General features: G+C 36.3%; 1 pseudogene; it reads left to right on the forward strand.

The window, feature by feature from the left end:
• The first annotated feature begins 2,915 nt into the window (after positions 1-2,915).
• On the forward strand, positions 2,916-3,014 carry LOC131217938 (small nucleolar RNA R71; annotated as a pseudogene).
• Positions 3,015-11,517: the final 8,503 nt, after the last annotated feature.

Genomic DNA, 11,517 nt, shown 5'->3' on the forward strand with positions numbered 1-11,517 from the left:
CTCAGTCCACTCATATGATGCATCCTTTTGAAGTAGATTACATAGATGATGAGAGAGGTGAGTAAAGTCCTTTATGAATCTTTTTATAAAACCAGGCATGTCCCAGAAAGGATGGCACATCTCTTATATTTTTGGGTGGAGGTAGGTTAGAGATAAGATCGATTTTAGCCTTATCTACCTCAATTCCCTTGGACGTGATGATATGTCCAATGACAATTCCCCTACGAACCATGAAGTGGCACATTTCCTAATTAAGTACTAAGTTTTTTTCCTCACATCGCTTCAACACATTTTTCAAAATTTCTAAACATTTACTGAAGGATAGACCAAAGATCGAGAAATCGTCCATAAAGACCTCTAAATATTACCTCATTATGTCAGAAAAAAATACTCAACATGCATCACTGAAAAGTGGCAGGGCATTACATAGCTTGAATGGCATCATTCGGTAAGGAAATGTGCCGTAAGGACATGTAAATGTGGTCTTTTCCTGATCTTCAAAGGCTATCTCGATCTGATTGTAGCCTGAATAACTGTCAAGGAACCAATAGTAAGAGTGACCAGTTAGCCTTTTCAAAATTTGATCGAAGAAGGACAAAGGAAAGTGGTCTTTCCTTGTGACGATATTCAACTTCCTATAGTCAATGCACATTCTCCAACCAGTAGTGATCCTAGTTGGCACAAGTTCATTATTGGCATTGACTATGATGGTGATTCCAGACTTCTTGGGAATCACCTGAGTTGGACTCACCCATTAGCTATCGAATATTGGGTATATGATACTTACATCCAAAAGCTTAAGAACCTCAGCCTTAACCACTTCCTTCATGTTTGGATTTAATCTACGTTGTGGTTGTCATGAGGTCTTTACATTATCCTTAAGATAAATGCGGTGAGTACAAATCAAAGGGTCAATTCCCTTAAGGTCCACAACCGACCATCCAAGGGCTCATTTGTGCTCAATGAGAGTAGAGATGAGCATACTCTCCTATTTTTGCTCATGGTGGGAAGAAATTACTACCGAGTATGTCTCATCTTGACCTAAATAGACATATTTCAAATTAGAGGGCAAAGGTTTTAGGTCAAGCTTCGGTGCCTTGAGGTTAGACGGTATAGGCACTAAATTAGTTCGGGGCAATTCTTCGAATTGTGCCCTCCACTTGTTAACTTTAAGTACCGGCATGGTATCTAGCATGGTCCCCATCTCCCTAGTTATGTCATCATCAAAATCATGGGAGTGGGCCAGGCACGTCTCTAAAGGATCAGAGGATAGGGTCAGAAGTGTTCTATTTTTCATGAAAGAGTCAATCATGTTAATGTCATGGAAATTATCATCTTCCTCTAATTGTTTGCCTGTATTGAAAAAGATATTCAACTCTAATGTTATATTTCCAAAAGACAAACTCATGACTCCATTCCTGTAATTAATGATTGTGTTTGATGTAGCAAGGAATGGGTAACCAAGAATGACTAGAATTTGAGTGTTCATGTCTATGATGGGTTGAGTATCTAGGACGATAAAATCTACTGAGTAGTAGAATTTGTCAACCTGGACCAACACATCCTCAATTATCCCTCTCGATACTCGAACTAAGTGATCAACAAGTTGTAATGTAGTTCGGGTGGATTTTAATTCACCTAGACCTAGTTGTTCGTAAACCGAATATGGGATCAGATTTATGCACACTCCTAAATCAAGAAGTGTGTGCTCAGTACGGTAATTCCTAATTACACAAGTGACGGTTGGGCTACTGGGATCTTTGTATTTCTATGGCACATCTTGCTTTAAGATGCACTCACTTTTTCAATTAAAAAGATTTTCTTTTGAATATTTTGCCACCTTTTGTTCATACACAAGTCTTTCAGGCATATGAAGGTATTTGCTTAATGACATCTAGTAGACGAATATTGACCTTCACTTGCTTAAGCACCTCTAGAATGTCCTGAGATTTAGAGAGAGGTTTTGGTGCAACTAATCGTTGGGGAAATGGAGAAATTGGCTTGCCTTGAGGTTCCGGTTCTAACTCTTGTATGGCATGGCTAGATCTATCATTGTTGTCCTCTTTCGGGTCCTTGGGATTTTCGGCCCTAACCGTAATTGTTTTGTCAATGTTCTTCCCACTCCTACGAGTGGTGATATATTTAGCATGCTCCATCTGATTTGAAGAGCTCGGGTCATTAACTTCATATTACAGTTTTGGATTGGGAAGAGGTTGAGCTGGAAGGCTCCATTTATTGCCAATTGCACTTTTAGTCTCAAGTCCTTGTATGGCCTTTGTGAGGTCTTGAAAGACTTTAAGCATACCCTAATTGAAAGCTCTTGATTTTGAAGATGCTTTAAAACCAAATCCTCCTGAGGTTTCTCTTGATGTGGAATTTGGTTATGGAATCTTAGAGGTGTAGTAGTAGTTTGTCCGTTTCTCTAATTGAAGTTTGGATGATTTCTTTGGCTAGGATTGTACGTATTAGAGGTGGGCTCACTGAAAGGTCTTTAGTAATTATTCACAGCATTGGATTGCTCATTTAGTACCTCTTAAAAGGCAAGTTTTGTTGGACAATTTTCAGTTGTGTGAATGTTGCAAGTACAAATACCGTAAACAGTTTCCTTAGCCTTATCCTTCGTTAATTCTATAGCCTCAATTTTTTTGGTGAGATTACCCACTTTAGTATTGATATCATCATCCTCCCTCAAGAGATACATTCCACCCCTCTCCTTAGATTGAGTCAGCCTATACATGGTGCTTGATTTTGGGGAGATGTCTCATGATTGTGTGTTTTCAGCAAGCTTATCAAAGTAGTCCCACACATCATCGATATTTTTATTCATGAATTCTCCATTACACATTGTCTCGACCAATTGGTGGATGGGAGATGTTAGTCCATCATAGAAAAAGTTCGTGATGGGCCACATTTCAAAATCGTGTTGTGGGCATGAATTAACAAGATCCTTGAACCACTCCCAACATTAGAAGAATGTTTCATCTTCCTTTTGGGCGAAGTTCATGTTTGACTTTCTAAGGGTGTTCGTCTTGTGGTATGGGAAAATTTTCTTTATGAACTCTCTTGTCATGTTATTCCATCTGCCAATTGATCAAGGACATATTGAATGCAACCATGTCTTAGCTTTCTCTTTCAAAGAAAATGAAAGAGTTTCAGCCTGACCGTGTCATCTAAGACGTTTGGAAAGTATAGAGTGGCTATAATCTCGTCAAACACATTCAAGTGTAGGTACGAATTTTCATATTCAAGCCTATAAAATTTTGGAAGGAGTTAGATCACCCATGACTTGATATCCATGTGTTCCATATTTTTTGGAAAAACTATGCATAAGGGTGTACTCACCCCCGTTAGTTGTAGATAATCTCGTAAAGTATGAGGCAGGGGTACTTGATGTACCTCATTCTCATCCTAGACTTCCTCAACCCTAGGTTGAGGTTGTCTTCCTAGTTGAGTGGCAGCCATAACCTCAATTAATTCTGAGGAACTCGAGTGGTGTCTAATTCTGTGATGGATAAATAACCCCTCAACCAATCATCCTTCACTCAAAAGACGTCGAGTGTTGTCACAGACCCACTTGGGCATGAAACACTCTCAGCCCTCAATTTCTGATTCCAACCTAAACCTAAAATAAAGAAGGGAAATAAAAATGTAGAATAGAAAGGGAGAGGGAATTAAAAAGAAGTTACCAAATTAGAAGTTCCTAAATTAAGATCCTACAAACAAAACAAAACAAGTCAGTTTCTAAAACAAAAATTCTGAAATTAGAAAGTTTCTAAAAATAAAAATAGAAAGACGAGTTAGTTTCTAAAAATAATAATAAGAAACCAACCTAGTTTCTAAAAACGAAGAAGGAAAGTTTCTAAAAACAGAAAATACAAAGTTACTAAAAAGAGGAAAAGTTAGTTTCTAATATCAAATTAGGAAAGTTTCTAAACATAGAATTAGAAAGCTAAGTTAGTTTCAAAAATATTTTAGAAAAACCCTAACTTAAAAATCGAAAGTGGAATTCTAATCTTAACCAAATTCCAAATCTAACTAATCTCAGAAATACACAGCCGTTAATCCTCGGCAATGGCACCAAAACCTTGTTAACAACCCCAAGTGCAGGGTCACAATGTAGCAATAATCTCGATGAAACCGAGGTCGAATCCACAGGGACTAATCTTGTGTATGTTCTGAAAGTAACTAGAACTAGAACTAGAAGAATATGTGAATCCAAAGCTGAATTAATTAAGAGAGTAATTCTGATTAAAGTTATTAAAACTAACAAATTCAAAGGTGGTGACTAGGGTGTCCAAGGATCCACTTGTAGACATCAGGGAGCCCTCTTTCTTGATTCAAGTCACACGACTGGATTGGAGTCTTATCCTATCAATTGGAAGATATATAATTAAGATCAATCTGAACTTTCTTTGACATAATTTTCAGTGGAGGAGAATTGTGATAATTGGAAGAGATTCCATCACGAAACCATGCCCATGAGACGATGGATAACAACAGGATTTACCAATCCCACGATCTTAAAATTAGGAAAAGAAGATTCTTAAAGCTATTACAGATCTACTGTAATTTGAGTCACAATAAACCATTAAGAATTGAAAGTATTCCTTTAAAATCAAACTATAATCAAAGAAGGTTCAACATAAACATGAATCAAAGTAAAAGAAACATCCCATCACGTTACAAGCTTCACCTCTTAGCACTAGCTAAGAGGTTTAGCCAACCATAGACATGATTGAACTAAAATTTCTTACGAAAAGCATAAAAACAACTAAGGAAAAGGAAGAAAAACTCTTGGTGATGGATCCTCCACACTTTTGCTTCACTCCCCAAACCCTAGAAGATGCCTAAGAACATCCTAAGGACCCCTATTTATAGTTTTGTAATTCCAACTTTTGCACTGAGTTGGAAAAATCTGAAACCACCTCAAATTTACACAGTCTGTGTATTGTCTGCATAACCTTAGACGAGTCGAGGAGATCCTTTGACTGGTCGAGGGCACCTTTGACTAGTCAAGGGTTTCCTTCGACTAGTCGAAGATGACTGGAAAGATGGGCTTAGACTAGTCGAAGGATGCAGATTTTTAGGGTTCCTTTTCTTCACTTAAAGTCTTCAATGCTCTTCATTCCTCACTTAGTTTTCTTAAATCTTTGACATGTGAATTCTTCATTCTTAGTCGCATAAGATCCATCCTTGGCTTTGGTGATTCTTGATTGTTAAATCGATGCTTTTAGCATCTTTTTCCAAGCTCTTAAATTCATTTTGCAACACAAACATGATTAAAATAGAACATTAAACATTATCATGTTCATAAAACCAAGTAATAAATGGGGTCCAATATGTGATATTTGACCCTTGACACAATCCCCAACCAGCATTTTGCTAGTCCCGAGCAAAGTATGTAAAAAATGAACTTTCATGCGCAATGTTCAAACCTTTTTCAAAAAATAATCTTTTGTGTAACTAAGTATGAATGAATAGACTTAATTATGAGAAAGTGAGATTTTGAAAACCTAGAACTGAATCACATAAATAATCAATCAGATAAGTCCTTTATTCATTAATTGATGGTGGTAAATGTTAAATGAGTAGACTCAACATTTACCACCATCCATTATTTATGCTTTGGGAATTATGTATGACTTTAATTATATGTGGTCTTTATTAATTTATGTGGGCCGATGGATACAAGCCTTGACTTTGCCTTTACCAATTTTATTGAGTTATCCATTGCCACCCTCCTCTTTATTGAGTTGGCCATTGCCGCCCTCCTCTTTATTGAGTTGGCCATTACCACTCTCCTTTTTATTGAGTTAGCCATTGTTACTCTCCTTTTTATTTTATCAGCCTTGTGCTATCTACCTTTATGGCTTTAGCATGTCTCTTAATATTCTGAAACCCCCATAATTCAGTTTACATTCTTTTAATGCAAGTGATGTGTTGAAGGTATCACAACTAGTGATTCAATTATTATATCATAAATGTAATGCACTCTGTGCAGAGATCCTCTTGGTCAACGTATAATTCCAATGGTTGGGGTAATGGTGCAAAAATCTATGTAAGTAATTTGTAATGCATGTTACATCACTTATGTGATTGGATGTCGCAAATAATCACTCCATAAACAAATCATGTTACGTAATTTATCCAACTCATGTGTTGTGCCACCTTGAGGTGTTCACGCAAATCCACGGTAGCATTGAACATGCTGTGAATCTCCATAGTGTGAGAATGCGGGGCTAACCAAGTTTTGCTATGAATTATATTTCACATTGTGATGATCACTAACTATGATGAGTTGTACACACTTTGCTAGGCATGCATTCATATATATATTAGTTGCGCATACTGATACCTCTCATAGTAGTGGAGCATGTGACGTATCAAAACCTTTAAATTATTTTTATGAACCTCTTGAATTATCGTTAATTTTAAAAGATAAACATCACTATAAGTAGGGCATTAGCCCTCTCCAACCGTACAGATGATGCAGGTGATGTACAGATTAAAGACCTAAAGGACCATCTCCCTATGGAAGATTATACTAAATGAATAAGAAGATAGTTTTATGATTTAGTTTTATATTTCCACTGCAAACTCGATAAATGTAATAAGCTCTCATTGAGAAGGCATTTTATTATTTACTAAATTCTTATACTCTAATGAAATAATCAACACAATCAATTTTATTCTCATGAATCTTACCTTCATGAATGTATCTAGATGTGGTCTAAATGGAAAAAGAAAAAGAGTATGATTTTTGAAGTATCCAATTTTTACATTATTAACATCTAGTTTTCTCAGTCACGATTATAAACTCTAACTGTGAAAATTTGGGATGTTACAGTTGGTATCAGAACATGAGAATGAGATTAACTGGGCTTGTGGGGCATGGACCATCATAGCTTTACGTGATTAGATTAGAATCATAAATTCGATACTTATACTTAAAAAGTATTTCCCCCAGAGTAGTTAAAATATCAAGGAATTGGAAACCCGTACTCATGTCTCCCATCAAACGTACTAGACAGGGAATTTAAAAACTATGAACCTAAGTAGCCCTATAATAAGTCCCCAAAATTCTGAATAAACTTATTCCGAACTAAAAGTCATCCTTAAATAGAGTCACAATCAAGAAGAAACAAGTTTCCCTTTTGGGAATAGAGATTTCCTAATTATTCTAGAATTTTTTACTATTTTAACTAAATTCTAACATGTTACGAAATCTCCACTAGTCATAGAAAGAAGATACATCAAAAAATTTCAGAAAAATTCCAATAGAACACTTAGGTCTCCATCCACCTTCCTTTAAAATTTTATCTTGATAGGGTTTGCACAAAATTCTATAAAAAACCTATAGTAGCAAAATTCAATAGACATTATTATTGAACAACCATCTTTTGTACACCTCACAAGGATAAAACATCCCCCAAACAATGGAATCTTACCTCGTAAAGTTTTCTGAAGCCTCAAGAATAAGTCAAGGGATTAGGCTCCAAATTTTGAATAAATTGGATGAATGGATTAGAAATTAAAATTCTAGGAGTAACAGACTATCAATATAAAATGATTTTGGGAATTCAAAACCCTTCATATAAAGGATAACACCAAAACCTAGGTTCAACGGGGAACGAATAATTTGGCCTACCCTTTATAAAACATAGGTTACTTTTATAGCGAAAATTAAAATTTTTCTGATATTCCTCAAGGATTTAGAATAATCGGGACTATGGATTTATGAAACCATATTCAAGGCATAAGCGGTTTAATCCAATCACTAAATCTCGAGGTCAAAATTTTTATTTGAGGGGGGTAGATTGTAGCATCCCAATTTTAGTTAGTCAATTATATGCACACCTAGACATATATATCGACATAATAAGGAATAGATTGAAAAATTAAACATAAATGATTCAGCATAAATGGTCGAAGTAATTAAATTTTGGAGACGAAATTTTGTTCAAGGGAGGTAGATTGTAACACCCCGAACTTTTCAATACCAAGTATTGAAAGTTCTCAAGTATTACCATCTAATTTAACTTAATATCTACATGTGTATGATACCAATCTAGCTATCATAACCTTACATCTATTCTCCAACAAGAATTTGACCATTGAGAATGATCTTCATCGATAGATCAAGCCATCCGACCCTTGATTTAAGACAAGATCATCATATGTCCAAGTAAACCACTTGCGATCATCTATTTACAAAACTGACATACACCCACCAACACACATGACTAGATTACTAACCATCAAGTTTTCTTAATTTAAACATGTCATCTGACCATCCAATATATGAATTGATATATGTACATTTCTTAATTAATTTTGTGAATAACCCTTTATTAATAATAATTTAGATATTAGTACTTTTATAAGAATTACTTAGAAATGTACCTATAACTATGTAGAACCATTAGATTTTCTAAAACTCTCATATTAGCAATAATTATAAAAATGTCATTAACCAAGACTCTTGAATTCTAGATCACATGGTTCCCATAATCCATTTGATGTGAAACTTTATACTATGCCTATGTATCATAAATTAACCATATATGTCAAATTTCAGTCCTTAGATCATTGTAAAAGTGATCCAATTGACAAATCAGCCCCTTAACTGTTGATTTTATTGTCCATTGAGTGAAGAAACCTTGTGGGTACTTGTAGTAGGATATTTTCCTTCATATGAATGACTTGAATTGTTCATCATATGAACCAATGTGAAATCTGAGGACCCCACTTTGGTAGGCTTTTCCTTAAGCGTGAAGTTATTTTGTCAAGGCCTACCAACTCCTTATAAATCTGGATCTTCTAATTTAACTACTTCCTTCCATCCATCTTAACTCAAATTTGGACCATGCCTTGGTCTCACATGACTATGATATCATAAAAAATTTAGGCCCCAATCCCTAATCCTACACCATTGAACATTGAAGTTAGTTTCTTCTTTTTAACATAAAAGGTGGTATTTTAGATTTTGACTTTTCCCACCATCGAACAACCACCAAATTTTGCCTAATCATTTACCTATCCTAATTACACATTTACTCCAAAATTTAACCCTGATAATTAAGTGTGGACCACTAATTGAGATCAACTCCATTTTGGACACCCGTCAGGAGCACTTAGACCTCAAATCAGCCCTATTCTTGAACTTGAGGGCCTACACATACCCAATGATCAAAAGAATGGAAAGGATCTAGCGAGAGCATTACATAGGGACCCGAAACTAAACAACTTGTACACAAATTAGCTACACCTATGTCACACCAAAACTAGAAGGTGGTCAAAACACGTTTTGACTAGGTTCCTCTCGAAAAGGGAAACTTCCACCTTTCACAGTTCTACCTCTAAAAATTCCAATCAGGCAGGTGATTTCGGAGGCAAATGGGACCCACCATCACAACGTCTCGACTAAATCTAAACCGTCCATTGGCCACAACTCCCTCCCATGAGCAGAAGGCTCAGTAACTTTCGATGCTGAAAGACAGTGGCATGTACGCCACTCCGTCCAAAGTGCCACACAAAAAGAAACTGGAAATCAAAGTAGAGCCTCTTCCATCCTTTCTACGCTGACAGCCTTATCGATCTGAACCATCCAAAACCTGAGGAAGGGGATTCTGATCCCTCTTAAGATGTCGAAAAAGAAGGAAAGTGAAGAAGGAGAGATGTTGCGCCGTTTTGCCACTTTTTACGCAAAACCACACAATGCGGAAGGATTTCTTTCCTTCGTAAAAGACATTGTGATCTCACATTGACTGTAGATCCGATGGCCCCGGAAGGCATCGAAAGGCCAATCCGACCCAGTTGTAGACGCCGAAAAGGAGGAGAAATGGGTCGAGGCAGATCCACCATGCAAATGGGAATGGATCCCACCATAACACCTAGTAAAACAATCTAATCAGAACTCTCAGCAAAACCATTTGATTAGAACTCCAAAACAACCTACAGATAGATCTTCGGACTTCTAGTAGACCTAGATGATCTGAAGAGAAAATATCTAAAAAAGATCAAGATACAAACAAGCTACCACGCACACTAAAATTGAAAGAATCACGTGACCATCAACACATACCACGTTATGCAACCAGGATTGCGTAAGAAAAATTTAGAAATCTAGTAGGTTATAAAAGCTAATACCACCTAACCAAAAGAAGAGAAAATGGAGTAGAGAAAGAGAGAGAGAAGAGAGGAATCGTGCAACAACAATAGGAAGTGAAAAAGAAGGCAAGAGGTCGAGTGTTGTTCGAGCCAGCGATTCGCTGAGTTGCTAAGTAAAAACCCAAGATAGGCCCTGAGCTCAGTCTTTCCCTCTCCTATATTTCCTTCTCTCACTCCTTCTCAATAACTTGACTTAAGTTATTTTAGATCAAGCCAAAGGCCCATTGGCTCGACTTGAGAAAATCAAAGATTATATAGAGATCTAACCATCCAAACTATTAAACACTAGGTTAGGATTCAATCTTACAATGTATACTCACACTCGAGGAAGAAACAACATTAGAGGTGAGGGTTTTTCATTTAAGCTTACCTTAATTTAAGTTGGTATGATTAAATTGCATTTTTACATGTTTTATGTTACTATGATTCTCTCACTGTAATTGTATAATTTACCACCATCAATTATTTAACCTTTGGGAATTACGGTATGACTTTAATTATGTGTGATCTTTATTAATTTATGTGGGGTGAAGGAAACAAGCCTTGCCTTTGCCTTTACCACTTTTATGGAGTTAGCACTTTTTACTCTTATATTTATTGGGTTGGCCATTGCCACCCTCCTCTTTATTAAGTTGGTCGTTGCCACTCTTCTTTTTGTTGAGTTAGCCATCGCTACTCTCCTTTTTATTATATTAGCCTTATGATATCTACCTTTAAGCGTTGCGCATGTATCTTGATATTCTAAAACCCCCATGTTTCAGTTTATATTCTCTTGATGCAAGTGATGTATTGAAGGTATCACAACTAGTGATTCAATTATTATACTATGGACGTAATGTGCTCTAGGTAGAGACCCTCTTAGCTAACGTGTAATTCCATGGGTTTGGGTAGTGGTGCACAAATTGATGTAAATAATTCGTAATGCATGTTACATCACTTTCAGGATTAGATGTCGCAAATAATCGCTTCATGAACAAATTGTGTCACGTAATCCATACGACTCATGTATTGTGCTGCCTTGAGGTGTTCACATAAATCTACGGTAGTAATGGAGATGCAGCAAATATCCATAACGTGAGAATGCAGGGCTAGCCAGTTTTTGCTATGAATTATATTTCACATTGTGATGATCACTACGTATGATGAGCCGCACACACTTTACTAGGCTTGCATTCATATATATATTGGTTGTGCATACTGATACCTCTCGTAGTAGTGGAGTACGTAATGTATCAGAACCTTTATATTGCTTTTATGAATCTCTTGAATTATTGTTAATCTTAAAGGATAACCATCACTATGAGTAGGGCATTAACCCTCTCTAACCATATAGATGATGCAGGTGAT

Source organism: Magnolia sinica, chromosome 10 (genome assembly GCF_029962835.1).
Source record: "Magnolia sinica isolate HGM2019 chromosome 10, MsV1, whole genome shotgun sequence".
Classification (NCBI taxonomy): Eukaryota; Viridiplantae; Streptophyta; class Magnoliopsida; order Magnoliales; family Magnoliaceae; genus Magnolia; species Magnolia sinica.